This window comes from Periplaneta americana, chromosome 10 (genome assembly GCF_040183065.1).
Source record: "Periplaneta americana isolate PAMFEO1 chromosome 10, P.americana_PAMFEO1_priV1, whole genome shotgun sequence".
NCBI lineage: Eukaryota > Metazoa > Arthropoda > Insecta > Blattodea > Blattidae > Periplaneta > Periplaneta americana.
This window is the reverse complement of record NC_091126.1, coordinates 80,323,046-80,347,290: the sequence shown is the minus strand read 5'-3', so window position 1 is coordinate 80,347,290 and position 24,245 is coordinate 80,323,046. Positions and strand designations below refer to the sequence as shown.

General features: G+C 38.4%; 1 protein-coding gene and 1 long non-coding RNA gene across 8 annotated transcripts in view; one reads left to right on the top strand and one right to left on the bottom strand.

Moving 5' to 3' along the window:
• Nucleotides 1-23,387, top strand: part of LOC138707829 (uncharacterized) — a 488,719-nt gene extending 465,332 nt beyond the window's left edge. For both annotated transcript variants that reach the window (XR_011334387.1, XR_011334386.1), the window contains exon 6: nt 21,140-23,387. This is a non-coding gene — a long non-coding RNA (uncharacterized lncRNA). The remainder of the gene's footprint in view (nt 1-21,139) is intronic.
• Ssdp (Sequence-specific single-stranded DNA-binding protein) overlaps nt 1-24,245 on the bottom strand; it is a 701,465-nt gene that overhangs the window by 550,809 nt on the left and 126,411 nt on the right. The gene's annotated exons all lie outside the window — the stretch shown is intronic.

Below are 24,245 nucleotides of genomic sequence, written 5' to 3'. Positions count from 1 at the left end.
ATTTGTTTTACAGCCGTGCGGTGTCTGCGCTAGAGCGACCATACATCATTCCTAAAACTCGGTTCAATCTCGGCGTTCACTGAGTACAGTTAAGTGACGTACAAGTTCGAAAAATGAGTTTTTCCTCAAGTTCATCAATTTCGCTTCAATTTTATATAGGGTAAAGTTGCCTATTTCCGTGATACTCCTATACTCTATATATTTTATTTCAGTCTAGATTCTTCATTTCGCTTCATGTTTCCTAACATAAAAATTATGGAACATGGTATGGCATAATAAGTTATTCATTTAATTACCTTTGTGTATATGTCAAATGACTAGGTCACTAGGGACTGCATTTGACTACTCTGACGTTCGTGTTTAGTGATAACTAGAGTCCGGATTTTATGTAATATCGAATATGCACAGGAAGTTAAAAATTGTTTGATTAGTTCAAAAATAGTTTTATTTAAAATAAAGATAAATAAGAATATTAATGTAAATACACATTACATATATATGTATGTCACGACATAGTTTGTGGTGCGATTTTAATCAATGTTAAAGTTAATCAATGCATGAAACACAAGTGCCACAAGGTATTTATCAATATTTTCAGAAGTTAAGTTCCGTCGACGATCGGGCAGTTTGTTCTTATTCACCGAAAATGATTTCTCGACATCGCATGATGTTATTGGTGCATATTTAAGCAAATGAATATGGCTGACGAAATGTCTTCTGGAGGCTTCCGCATTTCTCACTGAGGATCTGGTTAACAGTAAATAAGCTGGCATATCCTGATTTTCTTTCAACGACTGCTTCGCATTTTTTCACGACTTGCTTACCTACAGTTCCACGGACAGTATGAATTTATCTTTGCATCACCAGAAGATATCCATCGATTCCATGAGTGAAGTCCGATATTTAAAACTTTTCGATGCTTTTGGAAATCCAGCCAAAGTTGCACTCGACATACGTAACTTCATAAGCGATTTTTGAATTCTATAAGACATGTTGCGAAATAGTAAAGTTAATCTATACTAATAATAAATCTGTAGCCGAAATTTTTCTGGTAATTTTCAATTTTCCAAAAATAATTGGTCCTAACATATATAATTAACCACCCTGAAACCGAAAATCGCTTTTTTTAAATTTTTGTTTGTCTGTCTGTTACCTTTTCACGTCATAATGGCTGAACCGATTTGTATGAAAATTGGAATATAAATTAAGTTCGTTGTAACTTAGAATTTAGGCTATATGGCATTCAAAATATTTTATTTAAAAGGGGTTTATAAGGGGGCTTGAATTAAATAAATCGAAATATCTCCCTTATTATTAATTTTCATGAAAAATGTTACATAACAAAAGTTTCTTTAAAAATAATTTTCGATAAGTTTTATTCTATGCAAAATTTTGATAGGACTGATATTTAATGAGATAAATGAGTTTTAAAATTACAATAACAACGCCATCTTAAGCGCTGAAATGAAATAAAAACAAATGACTTCGTCAATAAGAGGTCTTGGACAACAACAAACGAAAGCTATTAAACATAGCCTACAGAGAATGTTTTTGTGTTTGTATGAAGTAATATCGAAACCTAATTAACCATTTGTATAATTAATTCTTATTTCACCATTGGAAAGTGTAGTTTCTCTAGGTCTAGATGGACATAATGCTATAATGTTATTACAGTAACTTCTGAGTGAATTGAGGATAGGTAAGATTAAAATAGCGCATTAATTATTTAAATTAAGTAACATATTAAACGATTTATCCTTCTATCAAACACTAACGTTCCCTGGATCAAATGCCTTATTTTAATTATGTAATTACTTTATATTTATTTCTAACGGGTGCAACGGAGCGCACGGGTACGGCTAGTATTTAAATAAAGGTAAAGCCACTGTCCAGTATAACAAAAATATCTCCTCCAGATCCGGAAAATACTGTAGACACTTGCTCTTTTATACTTCTCTGTAAATACCAGCGGCGGACTGACAGGAGGTCGTTATTGTCGCACCATTGGATCTGTGTTCCCGTAAGATATGCGAACTGAACCCTAATTCCTTCTGAGCCTAGGTAATTCATTTCTCTCCCTGCATTCCTACAGCTTGACCAAGTCAAGTCTGCGAGTGGGGATATCGGGATGGAATGTAGAGGCAAAACACAGTTGCCACATAGGTCACTTGACGCTCAGATTTCAACGTGTGCACATCGTTTAAAATACACTACGGAGCGTAGGGATTTTTTGTCCTTGTCTTCAGATAAAGGCAACAGTTACGCTGTCTCCCAGCCTCCCCCCCCCCTCATGCAACTTTCTCTCCTACGCCCATGCTTGCCAATCAGAACGCCAAACCTCACGGTCAAGCAGAAGTAGAAGTACAGTCTATTTCAAAGCGTCTTAAATTGTTACCGCTCTATGAACTGAAGCGCAGTAGGAAAACTTTGCTGTCATATGAGACTGTACTGGTCTCCTCCCGTTACCGCCTCCTTTCACTACAGAACTGCCTCCAACTTCCCCTCTCGGCTCGCAGACTTAACTTGGTCGAGCTGTATCTCTCTCCCTTTCTCTCCCCCACTACTCACAATTTTGAGCCTTCTTGAGGGACAGTTTATTTGCACTTGCTGTCCAGTGTTGTCAACTCAACATGAATACTGTAGTACGGAGTGGTGAAAAAAATATTATTAAGCAAGTAATAGCATTTTTCGATGAAGAGAAACAAACAGGTCAATATCTGTTTCCTATAACTCAGGCAACGAAAAGAGCAGCTGCGATCACAGATGAGGCTTATTTATTTCAATTGATTACGTATATTAATACTGATATAATGCAACATTTTATGCAATTTATATAGGCAGATCAGAGCGCCTAATAAAGAAAATCATGAGAGAGGGAGTCTGTGCAGAAGATGAAAAGCTAAAATCACCAAGAATAGACCAAGGGAACCTTTAATTCTTGTAGACGATATAAACAGATATATTTTAAGAGGAAAGATACAAGAATTTTATAACATGCAGAAAGAAGTTCCGACATTGAAGAAATATAAGATCGTAGCACGTAGTAACTTCGCCATAGCCGGTCCCTAGTCCGGATGAGAAAGAAGGTACATGCCTATGTGTTCATTCATTCCTACAAGTTTATTAGGACTTCAAGATCACATTCCAAACGTAACAAAATCAGATGAGGTGAAGGATAAGTATTTATGAAAAAAAAAAACCATTTCTCTTTAAAAACGAAATAGATTCTCATTACGTAATTTCCATTTAACCAACAAATAGCCACTGTGATCATATTATCTCCAAGTAATCGTAGAAGTCAGTCAGCGTCATTAGACCTACTTAAATTAAATTATGAATAAGTAATAATTAACCTCACATTATTAATAAGCAATATTCAAGAGACATGACACTGTTTGACGGAAGTTTGACAACATTCCTATTCGGCACGGTTCATGGTCTGCAGTTTGACGTGGTGGGAGGAAAGCTGGTGGAATGGAGAGTGAGTAGAGGCGTTAACTTTTCGAAGTTCGATGACAGCGCTGAAGGTACACAGATCCGATGGTTCGACAATATGTAACGAAACCTGTCAATCATCGAGGATTTTTCAGAGTTGAGAATAAAATGCAAGCTGGTAGGATTAGCAAGGAAATAAATACCAAGTTATACAGAGTTGTTTTTCTGTCCTGAATGCTGAAATATGTAGACCTATCCCATTATGTACTGAACAACACTGAGTATAACACTGTAATAAATATTTGTATAATTTCGTTTCATTTTATGCTATAATAATGATACAAGGCGTTTAATTAAACGACAATTTGCATGGACGTTCATTTTATGTAAAAATATGTAATTATATTAAAAATATGTAGGTCCTAGTATTGTGCGAAATATGTAAAATAAAATACAGTATAATGGACTGAGTAGCCTAATTCGCCAAAATTTCGAGTCTCTAGGACAGATACATACTAAGGAAAAATATATGCAATTACATAAAAATCCGGACTCTAGTTAGGCCTATAACGTTGTAATTTATAACATCTCAGTGAAGGCTTGGCTTTTCGAGGGGCTGGAAAGGGTCCTTGCAATTAGGCTGCAAGTTCGACCAGTGAATCCGATGCTGACAGGTGGTCAATCCTATCCCAGCCCTGACAGAGCCAGATCCTATTCGCAGACATTAGCCTGATAAACCACAGGGCTCGAAGCCCCAAGACCTTTCTATATTAGCATCGGAAATCCCTACTACCCTTAAGACTTCATTCCAGTCTATTTTTAATCATTACAAATGAAATTAGGAGAAGATGGATATTGTTGGTAGAATGATAGATGGAAGCGGGAGCATCCCGAGAAAATCCCTATGCAAAGTCTCCTTTGTCTACCACAAATACCATTGAGACCTGGCCGGGATCGAACCAAGAACGCCAGCGTTGAGCCACGCCAGTGAAAATAGACGAGATAAGGTACAGAAAGCTGACGGTAATGTTTCTCATCGTCACTACAACAGCTGAAATGAAGACTGCCAAAATTACGTCTCTGTTTATTTCGTAATTTTCCTTGTAATGTTAATGAATTCGAACTTTGTTTCAAAAAGTAAACAATACAATTAAATAACACTGTTAGGAAATTAGAAAGCAAAAAATGGGGGAATACAATATTAAATATCAGAGTATAGTATTACCAATTATAAATATAATAGATACTAAAAGAAAAGGGTAAAAACTTATCGCTATTTCCATCATAATGAACTGTTCCACTAAACCATAGCTCGCCTGTTTCTTTGACATTTGTAAGCGACCTACTCGCCTAAAACGATGAACGCTTTGAACAACATAATAATCTAGTGCCGACTCTGAATTACAGAACTGCATACTAAACCCCTATGGTGGCTGAGTGGCCAGACCTTTATTTCAGCCTGTCACGCAGGCGATCCGGGTTCTAGTTCCGGTGAGGTCTGGAACACTTGCAGTGGACAAGGTCGCCGTTCCGGTTTGCCTCAGGGTTTTTTGGTTTCCCCACATTAGGCATCTACATCATTCCGTTAACATTTCTCCATTTCGTCGTAATTCCATAGCATTCCCCGAGCACAGTCTCAAGACGCTCAGAGGGGACTGCCCTGCGAACGAACGAGTCTGCCTGCTCGAAACCTGGAACTTGGGTACGAAACGAACCTTAGTGAAGTCAGTGTTAGTTTAAGAATGCGACTGATTTGAAGTCAATAGAGCTTGAAAGGTCGTAGTGCCCCCTCCCGAAATTCCACTCCATTCCAAAATCACAGACCTACTAAATGTTACTCTGTCCACCGCTGTGGAGTAATGGTCAGTGTGTCTGACAGTGATAACGAATGGACCCGGGTTCGAATCCTGGTTGGGACAAGTTACCTGGTTGGGATTTTTCCGAGGTTTTCCCTCAACTAATTGAAGTAAAATTGCTGGGTAACTTTCGGCGTTGGACTTCGGACTCATTTCGCCATCATTAATTCACATATCATCATCCATATCATAGCCAGGGTTCAGTTCACAGTGCAGTGCCGTACTTGTACAAGAGCGCAGCCGTTCGGCTATCTAATCATTCACAGAATAGGAATGGTAAGCACAATAAGCCTCAGGCTGCAGTGCAACCTTCGGGTCCCTCCTCCGAAAAACAGGGGGGGGGGGGGAAGCAAAAGTGTTACTGTACAACTTCAAATAAAAACCCGAATAAATTACGAACCAAAGACGCTACACTATCACTGACCATTTCTTTGTATCTACGTAGTTTATTTGACTTCGCTTTTCTCACCATCAAGATATACTATCAGATGTACATTTGCAAGAGAGTAGCAGTTTCTGCTAGAGAGGTTCACTATTTCAGTTTTTCCATTTTACCTTGCCTATGATAATTTGTTGATACAGTTAGTGCAGCAGTGACCCAAGTAGGCTTACCAACTTCTTTGGAAAACGATTGTTTTCTTAAAACTAGGACAAAAGTCGTAATCCACATAAGGACAAATAATTTAGAATATGTAATAATATATTATATCATAAATTAGGGATATTGAAACATTCATTGATTATAGCAACTGCAGACACATTTCATTCTTTTTCTCAAAAATAATAAATTGTTACTTAAATCACTAAGGTTTTGAGGTATCCATATACTGTACTCAACCAAAATATTAGTGCTAGTAGAACGCGCACAGTTCGCGTAGCACTTTTATTGCTTAACAAGTTAAACTTGATAATTCCAATGCGCATGCGCTAGAACGGAAGGTCACGCCTTGTTTTCATTCACACCAACAATGAGTTGAAGTCCTCTCACCCATCCTTCAACGAAGTTTCAGTTGCCACGTAGTTCACTCTAATGTTGAGTTCCTAACTCTAAAGATAATTTAAAACCCGTTGCAGAACGGATGGCTTGCGCTGCTGCTTTTATGAAGTTTCGCAACACTGTACGCTACAAGTCTCCTTGCTTCTGTAAGCATCTTATTCTCAGTCTGACAAAGTGTTACCACGTGATGATATTACAGCGCTATAGTCCCGTCGCTCTTATTTCCGGCAGCCGATCACGTTGCAGGTCGGCTACATTTAAGCGTGTACGTCTTGTGATTCGCTGCTGATGACGTTATGCATTTTCTAAGGCTCGATAAATACTTAATATAATCGCCCGCCATTTTGGCTCGTTCGTTGGCGTTCGCAGAAAGCACACGAGGACATTATTTGACGCTCATTTATTTGCTGAATTATAGTGTATTTGATTTATTATCATAGGAGCTACGACATGATAATGTTTAACGGTGCGGCAAATAGATTCGTCTGGTAGCTCAGCAGCGAAAGAACAAAAAATGGCGAACGATACTACCTACCTAGACTTTATAGAGCCTTAACTTTCTAAGGTGTAAACAAAGAGGAGTCACGCCGGAAATAACAGCGATGCGATTATAGTAGCGCGGTCCGACTTCTCCTCCTCCTCTTCCAACTTCCATTCTTCCACTCGTCCCCTCAACTATCAAGCGTAAGTTGTCGGCCTATACATGGATTTATTTTACATTATGTGAAAAGACTAATTTGTGATATCTCCACCTAGTGTATGTATGTTTGTTCACTTTGTACATGATTTTGTGTTGCTACATGAGGATACAGTACTGTGCTGAAATCACGTCACAGATTCCCACCACACGTCTAATCCATGGCTTAAAAACCTATAAGCGTTGAATTCCAAAGGTAAATAAAAAAAAAATACAGTAGCCACACGAGCTCTTTATGCATTTATACGTATCGTTTACTTGTAAATTCAATTCACATTGATTTTAGAAATGAAGCACGGCGTCTACATTCTGTGAAATCACAAATAATCACAAATAATAATAATAATAATAATAATAATAATAACAACAACAACAACATATAATCACAAGGCACTCGGCATTATTGGCTATTCCGTTCTTACAAATGACACTGAGCATTTCTCAACCAGTGCACGGCCTTCACAATTAAAATCACTAGCGGCGTTTCCACTTTAGCACCTGCGCTGGAACAGAGCAAAGCAGAGGCCTAGATGCGCAGTGTACTGTTGTTGTGACAAGAAAAGGCTACAAATTGTCTTGCGCACAACTCTTTTCCACAAGAGCACATATTTCTACGTATATAGTAGAATTCTGGATCCAGTCCGAAGAGCAATGTCAACGCTTATGATGTAGCTGCACCTGTTTTGATTATTGTTACTGATCAATTACAACGAAAGAGACTAAAATGTCATTTTGAATCAGCAAATATCTCAAAGAGATGAAACTGCAATCACTCCCATCACCTGCCTAATTGTGGCGGATCTGCTTGCAACCGAACCTCGTGAAGAAACTCGTGTCGCATTCGTTCCTGTCGGTATTTTATGACTTCCGCGCGTAACCTCAAAGTTACGGATCAGGGCTCTCTGCATTTCGTGAGTTGTCGGTTTCTCGCCGTCGTCGGATCTAAGAAACCAGCGCGCTGAATTTTCAGTGCAGTGTGGACGTGCATAGAACCGGAACGCGTTATCAGTCGTTTCAGTCTTCACAAGCAGTGAACTTGAAGTGGACCGAATAAAGTACAGATTTTTATTTTCCCTAGTTAACTATTTTTAGAAGTTTACATTCGTCCACAAGAATATTACTGCATTGAGCAGTTCGCATGTAGGATGATTTGTATTCCATACAACTTCATTTATTCTATAAAATTCATTATTTTATTCGGTTCACTCTATATTATACACTGTTTATGCCAGCGGTGATCAAACTGGGTATCGTAATTAGCCTACATTGTGTAATTAAAGACATTCTTTGCGTGTGATAGGTTCATCAGTGGCGGCACTGTAATTTAAAAAATGTACTATAATAAAGTCATTTTATGGCACGAGGTTCCGATTTAAGGCTGGACGCAGCTTTGTACAGCTTGATTCAGGGATTATGTCCCCTGCAAAATGCAAGTAGATAGACTAAGAGCGAGTTACTCATGGCTACTGGCGGGCTGGGTCACACAGGTCAGGCCGCGCAGCCATAACACCTAACACTTCCTTCTTAGCATGTCGTGGTACACTCCGACTTAAAACACAATATTCCTTCACATGTCCCGTTACTAACCACTACGTCTGTTGTACGGTCACACGCCGCTACTTTTGCAGCGCTGCAGTACAAAAAAACTGCGCAACTCTCGTACTGCGACGTGTGAACAACGGTGCAACCCCGAAAAGTAGCGACGTGTGAACAGGGTTCTCAGAGTTGCAGCCTCAGCATTTCTGATATCGGTTTTGTTGAAACTTCTGCTGCGGTTGCGACCAGTGTTGCCACCCAAATGTGCCAATAATACTTTTATTATTTGGATATATTTTAATGTTAGATGTGATTAAAATAAATTATTTGTAACAGTTATTAAATGCACAACACGGTCTGAGCATATTTGCTGACGATATAATTCATTTTTTTTTTTAATTTTAAATACTATTATAGTCACAATCATGCCAGGGTATGAAAGAAAAATTTCACAACCTCGAGCGGGATTCGAACCTACAACTTCCTGTACTCCGGTCAGGCGCTCTACCACTGAGCTATCGAGTTCGTCTCACGCCAAAGGCTTGGAATTATCCTTTCATACTGGCGACTCTGTTATATAGAGTATTGTCCATAGCGTCTGATCTAGTCAGCATTGCTTATGGGTGGGAAGAAACTTTACAATGTAATCTTCATTTTAAGATGTTGGATGACGTATATATATATATATATATATGTCCGTTGATGTGACATATTAATGAATTTTAAATACTATTATAGTCACAATCATGCCATGGTATGAAAGAAAAATTTCACAACCTCGAACGGGATTCGAATCTACGACTTCCTGTACTCCGGTCAGGCGCTCTACCACTGAGCTATCGAGTTCGTCTCACGCCAAATTTTTTCGTAGCGTAGTTTCAAACAGGAGAGTTGCCAACACTGATTACGTGAATATGCTGTTGGTTACCATTTAAGTATATAGGCGTTTTTAAACCTTTATAGTAAAAATAATGCCAATTTCTGAATACTAGTTAGGACAGAAAAGCAAATAATAGATAAGTAAGCTTCCACATGAGTTTCTTAACAATGCGAACATAACCACAAAATGTATACTGAGAAGTCAACACGGAGATGGAAACTTGCAGCATGACTACGGCTGCAAAAGTAGCGCCTTGTGTGTGAACAGGCTCGCTACCTCCAGTTGCAACTTTTGCTGCACTCGGGTTGCGCAGCACGAAAGTAGCGTGCAGCGCGCTATTTTGGCTTCCGTGTGAACACGACACGCAACTTTTGCAGCTGCAGTACAAAAGTTGCGCAGCAAAAGTAGCAACGTGTGACCGTACCTTTTGTATTTTCTTAACATGAGTGTCCCTCACCTTTGAGCATAAATATTATTTTAATTCTTCCTCTTTCCTCTTTCCCTCCTCTGCACATTTGTGATTAAATTTCTTTATGACACAGCTCGCTCACTAGCCAAACAACTAAGGACAGGGGCATTAACGCTGAATCGAGCTGTACTTAAGTTGAGTTGAAAATAGAGTTCAAGGTGGAGACATCTCTTTTGCCTTGCTTGGAGATCAGTGCGATAACCTAGGGCAGGGGTTCTTTTAACCCATGAGTCGGGTCGCCGTGGCTTTCAGGATGGGTCACTGTGGTTTCACGAAACAAAATTAAGACATGTTAAATGTACTTCATCTACAATTATAAACTTTTTCAGTAGTAAGTTCTTACGAACAATGAAAACACGACAACGCCTGTCTGTGTAAAATAATGTCTGCATTTATTCATACGGTATATTATTCCATTAGCACTTTTAACTTCAAAATGGATCCACAGATAGCGCAAGTTGATCGCCAAGTTGACTCAACAGTCTTGGGCATGAAAGGTTAAGAACCTGACCTGTTAGAGCATTCGGAGTATACAAAATATCACTGGAAACGGTATAGCCTATACCGCGGGTCGTCAGCACAGAGCACGCTGGGGCTAGTCTCTCTCACCCGCGGAAAACGCAGTGCACTAGGGTGCTCTCCGTAGCTGCTAGCGGGTAAGCTCTCTCTCTCTCCCTGTTGCACGACGGTGCACACAGGACAGCACCGCGTACCCTTTGCACATTTCAGCGAGTGCTGACGACCACTGGGCCCTATATTATAGGCGTCTTCTTAGCGGATATCACCCACTTTGTAACAAAACTAAGTTACTACGGCAAAACAAAGTTACTTCGGTATTTTCTAAATATGTAACATTAATTAGGGAACGGATGTCTAGTTGAGTATCTATTTTTTGTGCTTATGTCAGATATCTCTACGTTTCATGTACAAAGTACCTCCCATTGAAATTCTATAGGACCTAAAATACCTAAATGAACCATAAACTTCTATAAATGCCTAAAACCTATGTTTTTGCCTGAAAAGCGCATTTTTAGTATTTTGCGTATAAATTCGTTTAAAATGAAATTGCCGGTACTAAAAATGAAAAAAAAAAAAAAAGTCAAGATAACTACAAAAATGCTATTCAAAATGTAAATAAATAAAAAAAAACTTACAAACACTGATCTGGCAAGTTCATCCCATATTGGTCTTAAAAGGGAAAAGATGATTTTACCTAATTTCCTGGAACTGAAGTTCGTTTGGAAAAATCCAACTACTATAAAATGGGTGGCAGGTTGTTCGTGTCAGGTGAGAGCTTAACAAATTAGTTTTCGCTTCAATGCATTCCTGTTATGCGAAATGAAACTGGTCAGTCAGCAGTCAGTCTCTTTCATTTATATAATTTGAGTCTTCAGTTCAGTAGCACACATTGTCAGCACATTTCTTTGCACTTAAATTCCACCTAAAATTAAATATTTAATGAAATTAAAATTATTAACTGTTAATTATATATAAACTCTGAAAGTCCTAAATTGAATTTGATAAAGTCCTAAATCTCTCGTTTCTAGCACCTAGAAATCCGTTCTCTAAACATAATAGAAGTAAAGGTAAATACTGTACCTAAGCATTTTTTTTCATATAAAAACTCGTTTTATTGCTTATAATAGACGTATATTAGATTATTTAGAAGTAAAACCAATCCATTTATTCGGTATTAGAAATATAAATGAGCTGAAATACCCAATGGTATTCCCTAAACTTCGAAAGCTCTATGGGTGAAACCCAGTCCTTCAGAGAGGTGTTCGTGTATGGGGCTGATTTCCCAATCACGTAAAATGTTTTCACCAGTAAGCACCTTACTCGGGAAAACAAATTTAATGAAATGACTTAATGGAGATGATGATGATGATGATGATGATGATTCACAAACTTTCCTCAGTTTTGAAGAAATCTAGCAAAGACATTTTGGTTGGAACTGAATAGCACCACAAAAGCAGTCAGCTCTGCGTACGGTTACGGAAAGAGTTTTGACTGATGAACGGTTGAATTTATGTTGGTACTTATGCTATTTTTCTCTTTTATAGTGATGCAAGTGCTTGCAATAATACACCGAATGGGTCGAGGTTCATGTCGAATTCGAACTGCTTGCGTTTTTATGTTCCTAGGTTTCTTGTTGCAGTGAGCTACACGGAGGTCTTTCTGGATCGTTAATGAAAGTCTCACTCGGTTTTGTTTGTACACAACGCATGTGGTTTACGATCGTTCTGGAATTCCGTTGTCCATGCTCAACATATATGTATTAAAAATCAATTCGTCACGTCTATTGTTAATAGTTAGCAAGTACGGACTCCAAAGCCAAAGTCACTGCATTAAACGAGTGAAGCTGAATCTACACTGTTTAATTTTCCATGCGCATACGCATGCAATCTGGGAAGAATATTGAAAGAATCAAATTTAAAACACACGTTGAATTAGAATTCATGAAGATTTTGTTTACATGGTGCCTCGTTTTGAACGTCATCTTCACTACGTGTGTGTGTGTGTGTGTGTGTATACATACACAGAGGGTGTTTAAAAAATACGGGGCATAATTTCAGGTATATATTTCGCACATGTAGACAATCAAAATAGTTCATTACAACATGTGTCCGGAAATGCTTTATTTCCAAGTTATGGTCTTCACAACATTGAAATTCACCGGAACGTTTTTCTTTTCGCAGGTCGTTGCCGTCAAAGGAGACATTAAGAGGGCACTCTGATAGTTCATTCCGAGGCGAAGGTTACATTCAGTGTTGTGTAGGCGTTAGACTGTGCGACATGTATTCAAATCAAGAGCTGGCAGAGATACACTTCATGTACGGTAAGGCGGACGGCAATGCTGCGCTGGCTCGTCGTTTGTACCAGGAGAGGAGCCCACAGCGACAATGTCCAGATCGGAAGACATTTGTACGTCTCCATTACCGTCTGTGCGAGTATGGAAAATTTAACTCTCCTGGTTTGGGAAGGGGACGACCAAGATCTACAACTCCACAAGTACAGGAGGAGATTCTGGAGGCTGTGAACAAGACTCCTTCTATCAGCACACGAAGGGTAGCGTTGCAAGTCAATGTTCCTCATACGACTGTCTGGAGACTGTTGAAAGAGTAGCCTATCAATTGTATCCTTATCATTTGCAACGTGTACAGGCCCTGTCACCAGCAGATTACCCTGCACGAGTTAGGTTCTGTCAGTGGTTCTTGCAGCAGTGTGGTGTAAATCCGAACTTTCCTGCCTTAGTATTATTTACAGATGAAGCACAGTTCACACGAGATGGCATAACAAATTTCCGTATGGGCGTATGAAAACCCACGTGCAACTGTTCCATCTCATCACCAGGTGCGGTTCTCCCTCAACATGTGGGCCGGTATCATTGGTGATCCATTAGTTGGACCCATGTACTTGTAAACAGACTTACGGGGCAGGCGTACACAAACTTCCTGGAAAACACCATACCTCATGTTTTAGAAGACACTTCACTGATCAATCGTCAACACATTCACTTCTTGCATAATGGCGCTCCTCCACACTTCAGTCGTACGGCTCGCCGGTACTTGGATCGAAGGTTTCCTGATCGATGGATAGGTAGAGGTGGCCCAATTGCTTGGCCTCCACGCTCACCTGATCTGAACCCTCTCGATTTCTACTTGTGGTGCCATTTAAAATCATTGGTTTATTCGTCTCCGGTGCCTGATTTGGAATCCCTTCGGAATCGAATTGTGGCATGTTCTGAGGACATACGCAATACTCCTGGAGTTTGGGATAGTGTTCGCAGGTGAATGAGACATCGATGTGAAGTCTGTATTCAAGCAGGAGGTGGACGTTTTGAACATCTTCTGTAATGACAACGACCTGCGGAAAGAAAAACGTTCCGGTGGATTTCAATGTTGTGAAGACCATAACTCGGAAATGAAGCATTTCCGGACACATGTTGTAATGAACTATTTTGGTTGTCTAAATGTGGGAAATACATACCTGAAATTATGCCCCGTATTTTTTAAAGACCCTGTGTATACATATATATATATATATATAGATATATATATATATATATATATATATATATATATATGAAATATCAAACTTTCATGCATCGCTTGAATGCGTAAAGTTGAAATAAAAGTTGAACCGTGTATAAACAGATGAAGAGGTCAACGAACTTGGTGTGTCTCGGTAGGTGAGCTGCTTTCTGCCAAGACGTTACCATTTGCTCGCATCGTCCAATGGCTTGAATTTAGATGTTTTTTAAATTAAATTTACACGAAAACTGTGCACGCTGTTGAAGTACGCCAGAGGGATAAATTATTCTTTATTAGATTTCCTATCGATACGGACAAAAAACACGACCCTGCTCGCAATAGTTACCGAATAAGAGATTGTTAAACATCAGGAAAAAAAAAACTTTTCTTCTGAAAAAAAAAAAAAACTATGAACATCCCACCAATATGATATGTTTTTTGTTGCATACAACATGAGCTATTCGCTCTGGAAATCTGCAAGGCTATTTCACTTGCACACTTATTATTACAATGGGCCTACATATTTGCTTTTTCGTCCTCTTGTAACTGAGCAACAAACCTTGCACTGATTTGCTTACTGTCCAGTGCCTTCACAATATTTTACTTCATATTTATTCGTTGAACATATTGTTTCCGCTGTATGCAATGAACGACTGAACTCCCGGTACCTTTATATAAACACCGCCTCCTTAAGAATACCGTAATCTGTGGTTCTCTTATGCTGAGTGTAAACAGGAACTGCATGACGTAGACCAGTAGTCACAACCCTATGTGCGCATAACTTTTTTGTTTTGGTTCCGAAACCGCCAGCCCCTAGTGATTAGTATGAAAAGGACCCTTCACCTCAACATGTTTTATTGCAATATGTTTGTATTTTTCGGCGTTTCATACTCCTCGCTTTCTTTTTCTTGAATCACCTCTCTATCCGAGTCTGAAGCAGTTCTCATTGTGTTGATCTATCTGTCACAACGTGTACTTATGAACTGAAGATTAAATGTATGCGCAATGTTTATTAAACCTCACAGCAGGTTTTCTTTATAAAACGCCACAATACAATAAGATTCGAGAGATATCGAAAGGTTACATATGTTTTTCCACTTCAATTTCGAAAAGGGTACAAGTCATAGGGATGTGCTTTTTACGCAATTATGCATTTCTGACAGTGACATATTGATGCAAGTTGGGCGCCCTTTTCTTACAAAACTATGTGTAGACATAATTAGAGTACATATCAGTGACAAAACCGATACACCAAAACATTCGGCATGTTTCCCTTTCGAAAATGCACATTCAATTAATGTTTCTGGAAACGAGATAGAGTGGACGGAGTGGTGTTCCACGCATGTACGGAGTCTTTCATTCCTGTCTTTCATATAAGTCTCTCGCACAAAAACGGATTCGGAACTCACATTAAAGTGTCAGAACTCTACGTACGTACACGTACTTTACATGGATTAAACGTATACATAATGCACACTCGTGGAAAAAATGACATTACTATTTGAATAGTCCGTCAGGTCGTACAGTTTCGAAGCGAATTTCACACATTCTTGTGTAATCTTACAAATTTCGTGGCTGTGTTGTGATACATACATGGTGTGATGCAAACAGTAAAACCGAATATTTCCAAACGTGTGATTAGAAAAACCGTCGCTTCAAATATTTGAGGAGAGTAGTACGACAGACTACTTTCGAAGTACGCACCGTCACGCAGAACTGTAATGGTCGGAGAGTAAGATTCGATTTCTGATGTTTATAGTAAACACGTGGAAGTTACAGGGCTTGAGAGAGGCGTAGCGACAAACAGCACTTTCCCCTCACTCCGATGGCAGTCAGCTGGCGGGCGGAGAGTCAGGCAGAGTTTTTGTGCTCAATACTAAAAAAGCGCAAGCCTCAAAGATCGTTTTTAATATTATGAGGCATCCTTTCCTTTTTTCTTACTTTCGTCTGCTTTCCTTCAGTACTCACTCTGCTTCTCTTACAATTTGGTCCAGATTGCGACATTGTTATGGTAAGAATATATAGGCCTACAAATTAAAATAATGAAACGATACTATTTTTGTTGAATTTAAACTACAAGTACACTGATACGATAAAAAATTAACACAAATTATACAACCGACACCCCGACAATGCGATAACTGAGGAAAGGATCCATGTGACAAAGCCGCATAGTGGGCTGAGTTTTGAAGAATCATTCATTGAGCATGAAGCTGCGTAACTTTTATAACTCGAAGTAAAGTTATGTGTAATTTGTATAATTTTTTTCTTTAATTTATTTTTTTTTTCCATATAAAGAATATAATATTATTTCGTTAGCTGCTCTAATTTCTCGCAAGAGATCCATTTCCAAGAAAGAAGCGAGTAGTTTCCAAGTGAGGTGTTTTTCGACATTTTAAATTAAATATGTTCTACAAAGCAAACTGTGGTACATTTTTGGTCTGCAATTTTTAATTATTTATTGGGTTGATGCATAAGTTCATAAGGTTTTTATTTCGCGTCTTGGTACTCTGGTTGCTATGGGTTTATTTATCGATTGTTATTTTTTATTTGAAGTTCAATTGTTGTGTTTGAGCTCATATATTGAAGTTTTCATTTTTGCAGATAGTGAGGACGCTAGAAAATGGAGTGTCAAGTGGAGAAAGTGGAACATTTCCGACATAATTTTTTTTTAGTTCAATAGAGGGGTGAAAGCAGCCAGAAACATTTGCGCCGTGTATTGAGACAATGCTATCGGACAGAGCACGGCAAGAAAATGGTTTTCTCGTTTTAAGGAGGGTCGTTTTGACATTAGTGACACTCCACGTTCAGAAAGACCTTCGGGGTACCACGAAGACAGTTTAAACACATTAATCCACAATAATCCACGTCAGAGTACCAGAGAACTGGCAAATGTGATGAAGTGTGACCATTCCACCATCTTGCGATATTTATTGCCACCAACTAAGACGTCTTGTACATGCAATCCAATAAAAACGACCAACAACACTGCGTGAAGTGATGCTACTCCACGATAACGCTTTGCCGCTCTCTGCTAACCTGACACAAAACACTATCCAGGAATTGGGTTGGGAAGTCATTCCGCACCCACTTTATTCACCTATCTTGCGCCCTCAGATTTTCACAGTTTCCGCTCTCTATCGAACAACCTTCAAGAAACTTTCTTTCCGGATGAAAATGCGCTCCGAGCATGGCTTGACAACTTCTTTAACTCAAACCCACGCGATTTCTACATGCGTGGAATCGAAAAGCTACTCCAGTGTTGGCAGACTGTTGTAAAGAGTGAAGGAGAATATATTGTTGACGATTAACTTCTCTCTTATGTGTATCTGATGTGTTTAACAAACTTATGAAAAATAACTACGGAATTGTGCATCAAACTAATAAAAATGCTTCCCCCCCCCCATTATATTAGTTTTTAGTTTTCTGAAACTCATGTCTTATGATTGACTGACGTTGTAATTAGAGCTAATGTATTCTTTGAGAACAGTACGATAATCTTATCGATCTCTTTTCCCTTGCATTGTGTGTCAGCTCTTTAGAAGGTTACTATCCCCGTCTTGTGGATTGGCAACAGATCCTGCTGGAATAACCCCATCGGGATACATCTGTCGCACTCAAGGGACCATATCTTTCAGAATATGCAGATACTGGCCACCATTCAGCTGACCATCTATTCTGTTAATATTTCCGATTTCGCGCAAAGACATTTATTTACACCACACAGGTATAAACGTATTTTGCATTGCTTCGGGTGTCTATGGACCGAAACACTCGTACCGGCGCACGTGGGGTATTTGGCAGATTTAGGCGGCCAAAATTATTTTTGTACTTTGAATCTAAACGCGCTGTCTTACTAATTTATTGTATTTTAAGAGATATGAAATACTTTTTATGAAGAAAAATATTATTTCCATCATTTCAAGCCATTTAATTATTATTCATTAAAATCAAAACATAAGTTTAACCTAAATATTCATGCTTATTATTACTTAAAATCTCACTCTCCTTGATCAGCATGATAATGATGACGAGTGCCATGGTTCATCAGAAAATTTCATTTGTTATGTCAGTAGATTCTTTGACAAATCTTATTCTATTATCGTGACAATAACATGGCGAAGGAGTAGGGTTCTACCAGATCAACTTTTTATTTTGCTACAAATTAGTTGAAGTAGTATAAAAGAACTATGACAAATATTTGTGTCGGGATCATATACTTCTGAATTCTCTATTAATACTGAGCTTGCTGTAATCCGCCACATTTCCATTTGCAAATTAACACCAATGAGTTATTTTAGTCTTCACTTTCACAACTCCTTCAAAATGCATGTAATCGTATAGTCCAATAAAATCTGTAACTTCATCTTAGCATAAGTAACGGTAGCATCATATGATTCGTTGTACAGACATTAATCCAATTTTCCCTTCTGTAACATACTGTAGCAAGGATATAAGCTTAACTTCGTATTAGTTCCTATTATTTCATGTTGTATTCTTGAAAGACCAGCTTCAACAAACATGCCAAGCTCCTAATTTCACATGGGTTGCATATTGAAGTCAATACCTCCGTATCTGTACTTCTAGGTAAATCTTCTTTCTTCTTTTGCTTCTTTCACTCAACTCTTGAAATTTCTTCGTTAGCCGTCCCGGTCGATTCATTACTTTAAGAATCGCGAATATTTCTTTGAGTCAATCACTATTTTTCTTAATGATTGTATTCTATTGTGTGCTGTGATACATCTTCATTTCAATTCAAATTTAAAATGTGAACATTTAGGGCAGTATTCATAGACATTTCGCAGCACGCGCTACGAGCGTACTAAGCTAGCCCCGGCTATCCACTGGTTACTAGTACAGAATTCAAATCATATCCTATCGCTAACACTGGTTTATGAATACGAAAAACGCTGATAATCCACCGAAAGCCCGCGCTAAAAAATGTCTATGAATATGGCCCTTAAGCTTTATTTCTTGTATTTGTTCGTCTCGGTAATTTTCATAGGCTAGTAGGTATTTTTTCACAAATTCTCCAATTTTTCATTAATGGTTGGTAAACTTTCCCGCTATATCATGTTACACAACTTTTTTCGAGTCACTGTATTGACGTCCGGTTGCCCTAAGAATTCGAATAATATAAAACAGAAATAAACATAGGGTCGAAAAACCTAGATTTCTACTAACATATCTAGTTTACTTTTCACTAATACCCTACTTCATCCCTTCAAATCTGAATTTTCATTTTTACGTAATATTTTGCTTTTGTTTTGGGTACCTGTACATCAGTCAGAGTAGCATATTTATTATTAAGTAGTTGTTAAGAACTTAAGTCGCCATACTAATAAGGCACAATATGGGCAAAATAGTAAGTCAGCAATAGAATAATAAAATTATCACATGAAACTATATAAAAGAATACATAAACTGCGAAAATTATCCCTCAAATTCCAACAAGAAACGTAATGACTTGCTCCTAAGCCTCTAGATTATTTTGCTTCCTACAATTCTGCCGCGTGTCGTCAGAGCAAGTACTCTAAACAAAATTCAAATTTAAATTAAAAAAGCACATTCTAGTTCGTGGAATTGCTTGTTGAACACCTGTCAGGTTGCGCAACTTCGGCTTAACCCATGACATATAGTAAATATTGTAACTATGCTGTTGTAAAATTGACAATAATATGTACTGTATTTATTATTATTATTATTATTATTATTATTATTATTATTATTATTTTATTTTTATTATTAGTTATCACTATCATCATTGCTATCTCTGTTTTCTTTCTTTTTTCTTGTATTAGCTCGATGAGAGCTCTATAGTGTTCTTTTGACTCTGTTGACCCTCTATAGGGCTTTAATTTAATTTGTATTATTTTCACCATTGTTTGTATTTCTTTTTTGTATGTATATGTGCTATCTGGTAGGATGGAAGAGAAGGCCTTATGGTCTTAATCCTGTCAGATTAAATAAATAAATTAATTAAATCAAGTCTAATTTAACTCTCTCTAATCTCACTCGATTCTTCGATGTGATAGGCATCCAAAGCCATGCGCCTGGAAACGGAATGGAGCCGAGGACTGCAACACGCGTGTGGATTGCTTACCTTCACTTTGTGAAAAAGAAATGCTGATTTAGAATGGAATGTAGTGTGTTAAGTTGTTCACGAAAAATGTCATTCAGTATTGGAACAGTCTGGTGGTAATGACTTCGTCGCACATATATCGCCTGTTGCGAAAAAAAAAACTGAGTAAAATATTAACAATGAAACAAGAAAGACATGCATTACATGTAGGACTTGGCTTGGCTTGGCTTTTCAAGAGCCGAACCCGAAGCGGATCCATGCACCTATTATCTGCGCATTTCGAACTGGCGGCTCAAGGTCATTTGCCATGAATGCTTACCCCAATCCTGGACCATTCTCCTCAACTAAAGTCAGCAGGGACAGTCGGAATTACCAGCGATTCAGTTTACAGTTTTCAGTTCAGTGAGTCGTGCGTGGTTTGTACGTGGCCTTGATCCGCCTCTTTAAATTTGGTACTTACAACTTCAATTCCATGTATTTAATTGATCAAGTAAATTAACGTTATATTTACTCGTAATAATTTCGTTCTGAGATAAGAACAGTCACTTTAATCACGAGAGAATACAAACCCATCTTTATAATTGTTTAAAATCCCTAACACTTGTACAATTAAGACAGTATTTCAATGAATAACTGTAAGATAAAGCGTGTAAGTAGTCTATGAGTTATTGGAAATTGCATGTAATATTTCCGTTCCTCTACGTCAGGGCTGCACGGGTAGCCATGTGACTTCTCTTCAACCCCTTTCTTCCCCGCCGAACACCGCGTAGCGATGATACCGTAACGCAGCGGTCATCAAAACACTGCACGCTCGAGCTAGCAACTCTTACCCGCGGACAAGACACTGTCCTAGAGTGCAATATTCGCTGCTGGCGGGTATGCTGTCTCTCTATCCCTTGTGCACGACGGAGCAAAGTTCCTTACCCTCCATGCACTCTACCCATTTCAGCGAGTGCTGACGAACTCTGCCGTAACGAATGAATATTGAGCGTCCCGGTTTAAGTCTGGATTCGCTCCCGGTGCTCTGCTCCACGTCTTTCGTTAAGAATTCAGTGTCTCAAGAGTCCTTCGTTTATTCTGTGATGTTTTAAGCGGTGGTATTGTGCAACCCTAAACAATTTACCAATGAATCGTCACTCTTTGTATATTCCAGTGTTGGTTCAAAAGCCAAGAAATGCAGTCCAGGAAGCAGATGAAAGAGATGTTGACTTTATATTCAATCCGAGGCGTGACAGCCCATGGAGGACCAAGGTCGACCAAACGACTACTGGCTCACATGTCCACATGACTTACTAGAATTGAACAATGATCCAACCAGAACGGAAATATCGTGAGGACTTCAATATTTTGTATTAGTTTACGACGCACCGTAATGGATAATCCACTGTGGCAGAATTAAGGATCCAGACAGTCATTCTGGTTTCATTTCTGATTTTGCTACTGGCAGTAATGACTGGTAACTCTGCTGGGCTTGATAGCAAAAGTAGTAGTAGTAGTAGTAGTAGTAGTAGTAGTAGTAGTAGTAGTAGTAGTAGTAGTAGATGTTGTAGTGGTAGTTATTTATTTAGGTTATTTTACGACGCTTTATCAATATCTGTAATAAATGTAATCAAGCAGTAAGAAATGCTAAATTACGCCATGCACATTCCCTTATTATACCTTCGGTCAGTGCGAAAGAATTGTGGCGTAACCTTAATAACCTGGGTCTAACAAAAGCAAAGCCTCGGGTAGATAACATCAACTTGTCACTCAATAGCCTAAATGAACATTTCGTCACTGCTCCACCTGAACCATTACATAAAAAAGAGACTCTTGAATTTCTCAGATCTTGCCCCCAACCTGTATGGGATAAATTCTTCTTTAAATACATTAACCCGACTGACGTAATGAAGACGCTGCGATGTATGAAATCTAAAGCCCAAGGTGTAGACAATATAAATATCACTCTCCCGTATAAAATAATAGATGTGATTCTGCCGACCGTCACCCATATATTCAATGCATCTATTATGACTGGGTCCTACCCCTCACTCTGGAAAATGGCATTAGTGAAACCTTTACCTAAATCTAACACACCTTCTACAGTAAACCAATACAGACCGATATCAATTCTTCCCACTCTTTCAAAAGCATTAGAACATATTGTACACGGACAACTTACGAACTATCTCGACGAACACAAACTCCTCGATGACTATCAATCGGGTTTTAGGCATGGACACAGCACTACTACAGCCCTACTTAAAGTGACCGAGGACATCCGTGAAGCTATGGATAGGGGTGAAGTAACGGCACTAACTCTTCTCGATTTCAGCAATGCCTTTGGTTCTGTTCATATCGACTTGCTTCTTGCAAAGATGAAAACTTTGCACCTATCAGACAATACCTTGAGCTGGATGGACTTCTACCTACGGGACCGCCAACAGTGTGTTTCACTTGATAATCAATTCTCCCAATGGCGATACACAAAGGCGGGAGTGCCGCAGGGCTCCGTATTAGGACCACTACTTTTCTCTATCTACATTAATGACGTATCAAAGAACTTACAGTATTGCCGATATCACCTCTATGCCGACGACCTACAACTTTACATACATTCCAGACCCAATACGATCAATGAATCGATTGACAAGTTAAATTGTGACCTAGCCACTGTCTCCACTTGGGCGGCCAATTTCGGACTCGCACTTAACCCAAGTAAGACTCAAGCCATAATTATTGGACATAAGCGTGTAGTTAACTCCCTTAATAACAGTAATCTTTCAGTTGTTACCCTTAACAACACGCTAATCCCTTATTCATCTGTCGTAAAAAATCTTGGCTTCTTTTTTGATAATAATCTAAGTTGGAATTTTCAAGTTAAAGAAACGATAAAGAAAATCTGTTCCTCCTTTCACTCTTTGAGTCGCTTGAGAAACTTCTTGCCCCAGCAACTAAAACTTACTCTAGTACAAACCCTAGTAATGCCGCACTTCGATTATTGTGACGTTTTGTTAAGTGATCTAAGTTCTGAACTGTCAGTCAAGTTACAGCGAGCTCAGAATATGTGCATCAGATACGTGTGCAACATCCGACGATATGATCACATATCACCGTCCTTCGCAAGTCTCTCGTGGCTCCGACTTAAAGAACGCAGAACTTTACACTCTTTGTCTTTACTCTTTCGAATTCTGCACACCTCAACACCAAATTACCTTTCGTCTCGTTTCTCTTATCTATACTCTAACCACGACGTAAATACCAGATCACTTATCTGTGGCACGCTAAATATACCTCTTCATAGAACATCTTGTTATTCCTCATCTTTTACAATATCCACCTCGCGTCAATGGAATTCCTTGTCACAAAGTATTAGGGGCTGCAAGACAACAAACACCTTTAAGAACAGCTTAAAAGATAACCTTATTAGCATTTCACTCCAATCATACTGATTTAAAATATTACTGACTACACTGTTGCTTTTTTTCTTTAGACATCATCCTGATTGTGCTGCATTTTCAAAATTGTCTCATAATAATCTCTTTCTATTATCTAATATAATTTGAAATATATTAACATTCTATGTATTTTAGTTTAATTCTGCTACCCAGTTTATTTCAGTGTTTAATTAATAGTTCATAGTATTTTGTTGTTTAATTCGTAAATAACTCTTGTATACATGTAACTCTCATCTAAATCAAATTGTTGAATTCTTTGTAAGTTCATGCATATGTATATACACTTTTTGCTGGTTGTGTGGAAGAGAAGGCCTTACGGCCTTAACTCTGCCAGCTAAAATAAATCATTATTATTATTATTATTATTATTATTATTATTATTATTAATATCTCAGGTTATTTAGTGTCTGAATGAGATGAAGGTGATAATGCCGGTGAAATGAGTCCGGGGTCCAGCACCGAAAGTTACCCAGCATTTGCTCAAGGTAGTAGTAGTAGTAGTAGTAGTAGTAGTAGTAGTAGTAGTAGTAGTAGTAGTAGTAGTAGCAGCAATAGTAGTAGTAGCAGCAATAGTAGTAGTAGCAGCAATAGTAGTAGTAGAGGTGGTGGTGGTGGTAGTAGTAGTAGTAGTAATAGAAGTGGTAGTAGAGGTAGTAGTAGTAGAGGTAGTAGTAGTAGTAGTAGTAGTAGTAGAGGTAGTAGTAGTAGAGGTAGTAGTAGTAGTAGCAGTAGAAGCTGCAGTAATAATAATAAATGTTATAAGTAGAGCCCGGAATTTTATTTGCTAAAAGTTAATATTGTTCCTCGCTATAGCTTATAAAT